We start from the raw sequence: 6,507 nt of genomic DNA on the forward strand, positions 1-6,507 counted from the left end.
ATGGACCAGCATAGCCGTCATTTTCTTTCTTTATCTCCTTGGTCTTCACCGCGTTGATCAGGAGGTGATTTTGCTGACACCAGTCCTATTTCAGTCCTCCGCCTCATCGTCATCAGTGATGGCAAAGTCGTCAAACAACTTCTGCTGAACACAGCTGTCAGGGTTGTGTCTGAAGTCTGCCATATGGAGAGTGAAGAGGAAGGGGGCCAGACAGTCCCCTGGGGGGGGCCCTAACTACACATAAGGTGGTCAGACACACTGTCAAGTCCCCTCACAAACTGTGGCCGGTTTGCGAGATAGTTCAGGACCCACTGTGACAGCAGTTGGTCCTCACCAGTCCTCTCCAACCTGTCTTTCACAAGCGTCGGCTGGATGGTGTTAAAAGGACTTGAGAAATTATAAAAACATAATTCTCCCAATGCTGCCGGGCTTCTCCGGGTGGCTGAGGGTACCTGGAAACACGTTTAAGGTATAATAACGTGTAAGCGAAGGAATAAAGTTAAGCTATTGCATCAGGCTTCTCTATATGTTAATTTGCAAACTTCAAACGCAGTTTTTTGTGGTGAGGACAAAGAAGAGATTTTCTTCAGAGGACTCTTCCGTGAAGACCATATTTGTATGAGTATCTGTTTATAGTGGAATGGTGTAGCCCAACTCAAGTGTCTCCAGGTCTTTCTGATGGATTGGGCAGTCTCTCCCAATCCTGTGAGCTGTTCTGTATCTGATATTCTTCTTGGTCTTCCAGATCTTTAACTTCCACTGTTCATGATGACGGCCATTTCTTAATTCCATTCCCAACAGAGGATATTGACCTCTGAAAACGCTTTGCTATTTTCTTCTAGCCTTCTCCTGCTTTGTGAGCATCAACTATTTTCAGTTTCAGTTTTCTAGACAACTGCTTAGAAGAAGCCATGGTGCTGGTTGTTGGGGGGGGGGGGGGGGGGGGGGGGGGGGGGGGGGGGTCAGATGAGTCTGGGCATTTAAAACCTTAAGATTGACATCACCCGGTCTTTCCAGACCATGATTGTTCACTGTCCGCTCTCTAGAAACTCTGCAGGGGGCCCAAACGTTTGCAGACGCCATTTTCTTGTTTTCTGTTATTTTGAAAGTGTAAATGATGGAAATAAAATGTAACTTTTTGTGACATATAATACAAATGTCTAAAATGTAATTTGATGCCTTTGAGATTTTTCCATCTTTTCTTGACTTCTTTATGCACATTAATACAAATTTCTACGTGGGATGCAATCATTTAAAGAAAGGCAGCATCAAAAAGAAAGGTCGTTAGTCTTGATTTAAAAGAACAGAGTAGCAGAGGATCTGCAGGTTTCTGGGAGTTTATTCTAGATATGAGGAGCATAGAAACTGAATAGCTGCTTCACTCTGTTTAGTTCGGACTCTGGGGACAGAAAGCAGACCTGTCCCAGATGACCTGAGAGGTCTGGGGGGGTCATAGTGTAGTAGAAGATCAGAAATGTATTTTGGTCCTAAACCATTGAGTGATTTATAAACTAGCAAAAGTACTTTGAAATCAATTCTTTGAGGCATAGGAAGCCAGTGTAAAGACTTCAGAACTGGAGTGATGTGATCCAGTCTCTTGGTCTTAGTGAGGACTCGAGCTGCACCGTTCTGAATCAGCTGCAGATGTCGGTTTGATTGTTTAGGGAGACCTGTAAAGACAACTTCAGATTAGTCAAGTCTACTGAAGATGAAAGCGTGTACAAGTTTTTCCAAGTCCTGTTGACACATAAGTCCTTTAACCCTTGATATGTTCTTAAGGTGATAATAGGCTGACTTTGTAATTGTCTTAATGTGGCTGTTAAAATTCAGATCAGAGTCCATGACTACACCAAGATTACTGACTTTGTTGTTTTTTAAAATTGTTGTTTGAAGCTGAGCGCAGGCTTTTAATCGTTCCTCTTTTGCTCCAAAAACAATGACCTCAGTTTTTCCTTCATTTAATTTCAGGAAGTTCTGACACATCCAGTCGTTAATTTGTTCAATGCACTTAGTCAGGTTTTGTATTGGACTATAGTCCCCTGGCGATAAGGTTATGTAAATTTGTGTGTCGTCCGCATAACTATGGTAACTTATTTTGTTCTTTGCCATAATCTGACCCAGTGGAAGAATGTAGATGTTAAACAGAAGAGGCCCCAGAATGGACCCTTACGGAATTCCGCACGTCATATTTGTAAGTTCAGATGCATAATTACCTATTGACACAAAGTAATCCCCATTCTTTAAGTAGGATTCAAACCAGTTTAGTACAAAGCCAGAAAGGCCAACCCAGTTTTCCAATCGGTCTACTAATATGTCATAATGGACCGTGTCAAATGCAGCACTGAGATCAAGTAATGCTAAGAAATACTAAGAAAAGTTTGCCATTATCTGTGTTAAGGTGGATGTCATTAAAGACTTTGACAAGAGCCTTCTCAGTGCTGTGATGTGGTGTGGTTGGAAACCTGACTGAAAGGTATCAAAACTGTTGTTTAGTGTTAAGAAATAGTCGATAAGTAGATTTTTCCATGATTTTACTTAAAAACGGAAGGTTTGATATTGGCCAATAGTTGCTCATTAGCCAAATCCTTGAAAAGTGAGTCCAGATATTCTTGAATTGGCTTCAATTTTGAGTTGAATGCCAATTTCTTCCTGAATGACCTCTCTGACAATTGATTCAAGTTCTTGACAGGACAGGACATGGCAGGGTGCAGAGCAGGACGACGGCAATAGCTGCAACCGTGAGAAATGACTTGACGCTGCCTGTGTTCCGTTCGCAAGTTATTAGTATTAGTTTATTTGGAACACGTATAAAATTAAAAATATATATACAATGTTACAGATTCACAGAAATGTGGACCCAAATGCAGAGACGGTAAGCAGTGGATGGTTTGATGATTTTCAATACAAAAATATACAAAACAAAGGAGTCCTGGATACAGCAGTCAAGAAGTAATCCAAAATGAAGACACTGTCCAAACAGGAATCTCAAGAACCAAGAAAAATTTGACTACACGGGAAAGACTCACACTAGGGCTGAACGATATTGTGTTTTAGTATCAACATCGCACAACGTTGCGATGTTTAAATTAAAAACTTTTTTGTTGCTTGATAGAAAAGTAAACCGTTCTCATTTTACACAATTATTACCCCGCGAACCTTCCCCTTTAAGACAGGTAGCCATGTGGACAGCGTGTGTGTGTGACGTTAGTCAGACGGGGGTTACAATGGTGTCATGCTAATGAACCAGCGTATCTCTACCTGATGTCTCTTCTCCAAAATCACTTCAGAAGAGTAACTTTAGTCACAGCTTACTTGCTTTGGTTTTTCAAGCATTAAAGTTCAACAAAGAATGGTTCACATTAGAAAAGATCCTTTTTCATTTTTATATTCTATGTAGATGCACACCCCTACAAAATCCCCGCAGTAGTTGAGAATCATTTATTATTTCAAAATAGAGCTATTAATGTCATCTCTTAAAATGTCTTTTTCTTTTTTCATATTGCAATATTGTATATTGCAGGGAGAGGAACAATAGTGCAATGTAAGATTTTTCTAGTATCTTGCAGGCCTAACTCACACACATGCAATCCAAACAGAAAAAAACACTCCAATGATCTGACACAGGACAAGGGGAACACCAAGACTAAATCTAGAGGGTAACGAGGTAACAAGAGGCAGCTGACAAGGGCCGGGAAATGTCTCTTATCCAAAATCACTTCAGAAGAGTAACTTTAGTCACAGCTTACTTGCTTTGGTTTTTCAAGCATTAAAGTTCAACAAAGAATGGTTCACATTAGAAAAGATCCTTTTTCATTTTTATATTCTATGTAGATGCACACCCCTACGAAATCACCGCAGTAGTTGAGAATCATTTATTATTTCAAAATAGAGCTATTAATGTCATCTCTTAAAATGTCTTTTTCTTTTTTCATATTGCAATATTGTATATTGCAGGGAGAGGAACAATAGTGCAATGTAAGATTTTTCTAGTATCTTGTAGGCCTAACTCACACACATGCAATCCAAACAGAAAAAAACACTCCAATGATCTGACACAGGACAAGGGGAACACCAAGACTAAATCTAGAGGGTAACGAGGTAACAAGAGGCAGCTGACAAGGGCTGGGAAACTGGTGGAAGAAATCAGGTAATCACAAGAGCGGGAAATCACAGGAAGTAACACTAAAGACAAGACAGCACAGAAAACCAGACTATCAAAATAAAACAGAACATACAGACACTCACAAGAGACTAGAAACTACAACTAGATAAGGGAGAAGCCAAGGACTAAAACATATACAAGACCAAAAAATAACACAATCACAGGATGAAATATATAACAAAATAACAAACATAGATTTATAATTAAAATGACAGATAAATAAGGTCATGTACTTCTCAGCACAATCTTCCAAAATGATTCTAAATAATTCAATCCAAAAATTGCCAAATCTTATTTCCACATCATACACACAGATGCATACATACACAAACACATTTACACTGGTTTTGTTTTTCTTTTTGCTCTTTCTTTACCATATATCTATAGCAGATTAAATAATAACATATCCATACTAGACTTAGTATGTAGAAATATGAGTACATAGATGCCAAGGAACCATGCTGTCATTATACAATTCTATCACTTTGAATCCTTTTTGTGTATCTTTAACATATTCATTTCAAATAATGTCTTTGTTGTAGATGATTTGATCTCTTCACTGCAGTCGTTCCATAAAGTAAATTCCTTTAGTTGTGATGCAGTGATATTTAGCATTTGTTCTTATACATTTTTTAGTTTTGGTTTATAAATAGAAATGGTCCTCTTAAATGATGTTTGCTCTCTCTTATTTGAAACATCTCTTGGATACTGTTAGATAGCTGATGATTATTTATTTTGTACATCATTTGTGAAGTTTTAAAGTCAACATTATCTCTGAATTGTAGTGCTTTAAATGTAATATTCAATGGGTTAGTTGGTGCTCAATAAGTGGTTTTATTAACACTTCTTTTGGAAAATGAATATTGGTTAATTGGTGGTTTTGTAAGAGTTTCCCCATACCTCCAAACAGCAAGTAACGCATGGAAGTATGAAGGAACAATGAAACATATAGAATGAGCGTTGATTTAAGGAATAATTAGTTTTATACAGTATAGCAATTGATTTGGATATTTTTCCATTAATATAGTGTATTATTACACTAATAGGCTTCCAACATAATTTTCGATTAATACTCCGAGAAAGTTTTCTTTTACTCTTTTAATTTCAATGTCATTTATCATAAGTTCTTTCTGTAAAGTCGTTGCACGATTACCAACAATTTAAAATTTAGGTTTACTTAAATTCAGTGTTAGTTTATTAGCATCAAACCACCTCTTTATCTTTTTTAATTAATTTTCTGCTGTATCCAAGAGTTGTTACAAATTTTCCCCAGAACAGATTAAATTAGTATCATCAGCAAATCAAATGGTTGTCAGTTTTTTTGATAGCTCCCATACATTATTTATATACACGCACATGTGTGGTTTCTTAACCTTTGATTTATGGTTTTGCTATTCAACATTTGGTTGTCTTTTATGTAAGTATCTATTTAACCATGAAATTGCAGTCCGCCTAATACCATTTGTGTGTAATTTCATGATCAATAAAATTGTTCTTTTCCAAGAAAATCCCCACTGCATATTTGTTGTTCTACTGCTGTTGATATTTCTTCTACAAAGTGAATAATTACATATTGTTGTCCTAATAGCCCTGAACCCATTCTGCTGATCACACAGTATATTATGTTTAGGAATGAAGCTATCCATCCTTGTAGAAAATATTTTCACTAGTATTTTTGTAAATTGGGAGAGCAATGGAACAGGTCTGTAGTTTGAAAGTGTATGTTTTTTTACCAGCCTTGTATATTGGTATCACCTTTGCCATTTGCATTTTATGTGGAAGGACTCCAGTTTTCAGAGATTGATTACATACATGCGTTAGAGGTTTGACAACACAGCCAATAATACTTTGAACCATAAACATGTCAATACCATTCCATTCAGGGGACTTTTTACTCTTATTTGTTTTAACAATCTCAAAAAAATATTTTTCATTAGTTCCCTAAACAAACAGATTCATTAATATTTACATTCTTGCTTGACGCATCATTCATACTGCCAGTCATTTTAAACTCTCCAGCTACACCTGGACCAACTCCAACAAAATAATCATGAAATTATTATGCAACTAAGTTCATATCCTTTACCTCTGTATTTTTTTTTTTGTCAGGAAATAGTCTCCTGTTTTGCCTTTTTTAATTGTTGATAATTTCATTCAGTACCTTCCACGTCTCTCTTATATTGCTTCTGTTGTCCTCCATATTTCATTTTATTGCTTCTCATGATTCTGGTCAGTTTGCATAAATATACACATATATATATATACAATGGGTACGGAAAGTATTCAGACCCCTTTAAATTTTTCACTCTTTGTTTCATTGCAGCCTTTTTCCAAAAATCCAAAAA

The 6,507-nt window shown here is 36.9% G+C and overlaps 1 protein-coding gene across 1 annotated transcript in view; it reads left to right on the plus strand.

Annotated features, from left to right (window-relative positions):
- LOC117948090 (voltage-gated potassium channel subunit beta-2-like) overlaps positions 1-6,507 on the plus strand; it is an 86,526-nt gene that overhangs the window by 37,446 nt on the left and 42,573 nt on the right. The gene's annotated exons all lie outside the window — the stretch shown is intronic.

This window comes from Etheostoma cragini, chromosome 7 (assembly GCF_013103735.1).
Source record: "Etheostoma cragini isolate CJK2018 chromosome 7, CSU_Ecrag_1.0, whole genome shotgun sequence".
Classification (NCBI taxonomy): Eukaryota; Metazoa; Chordata; class Actinopteri; order Perciformes; family Percidae; genus Etheostoma; species Etheostoma cragini.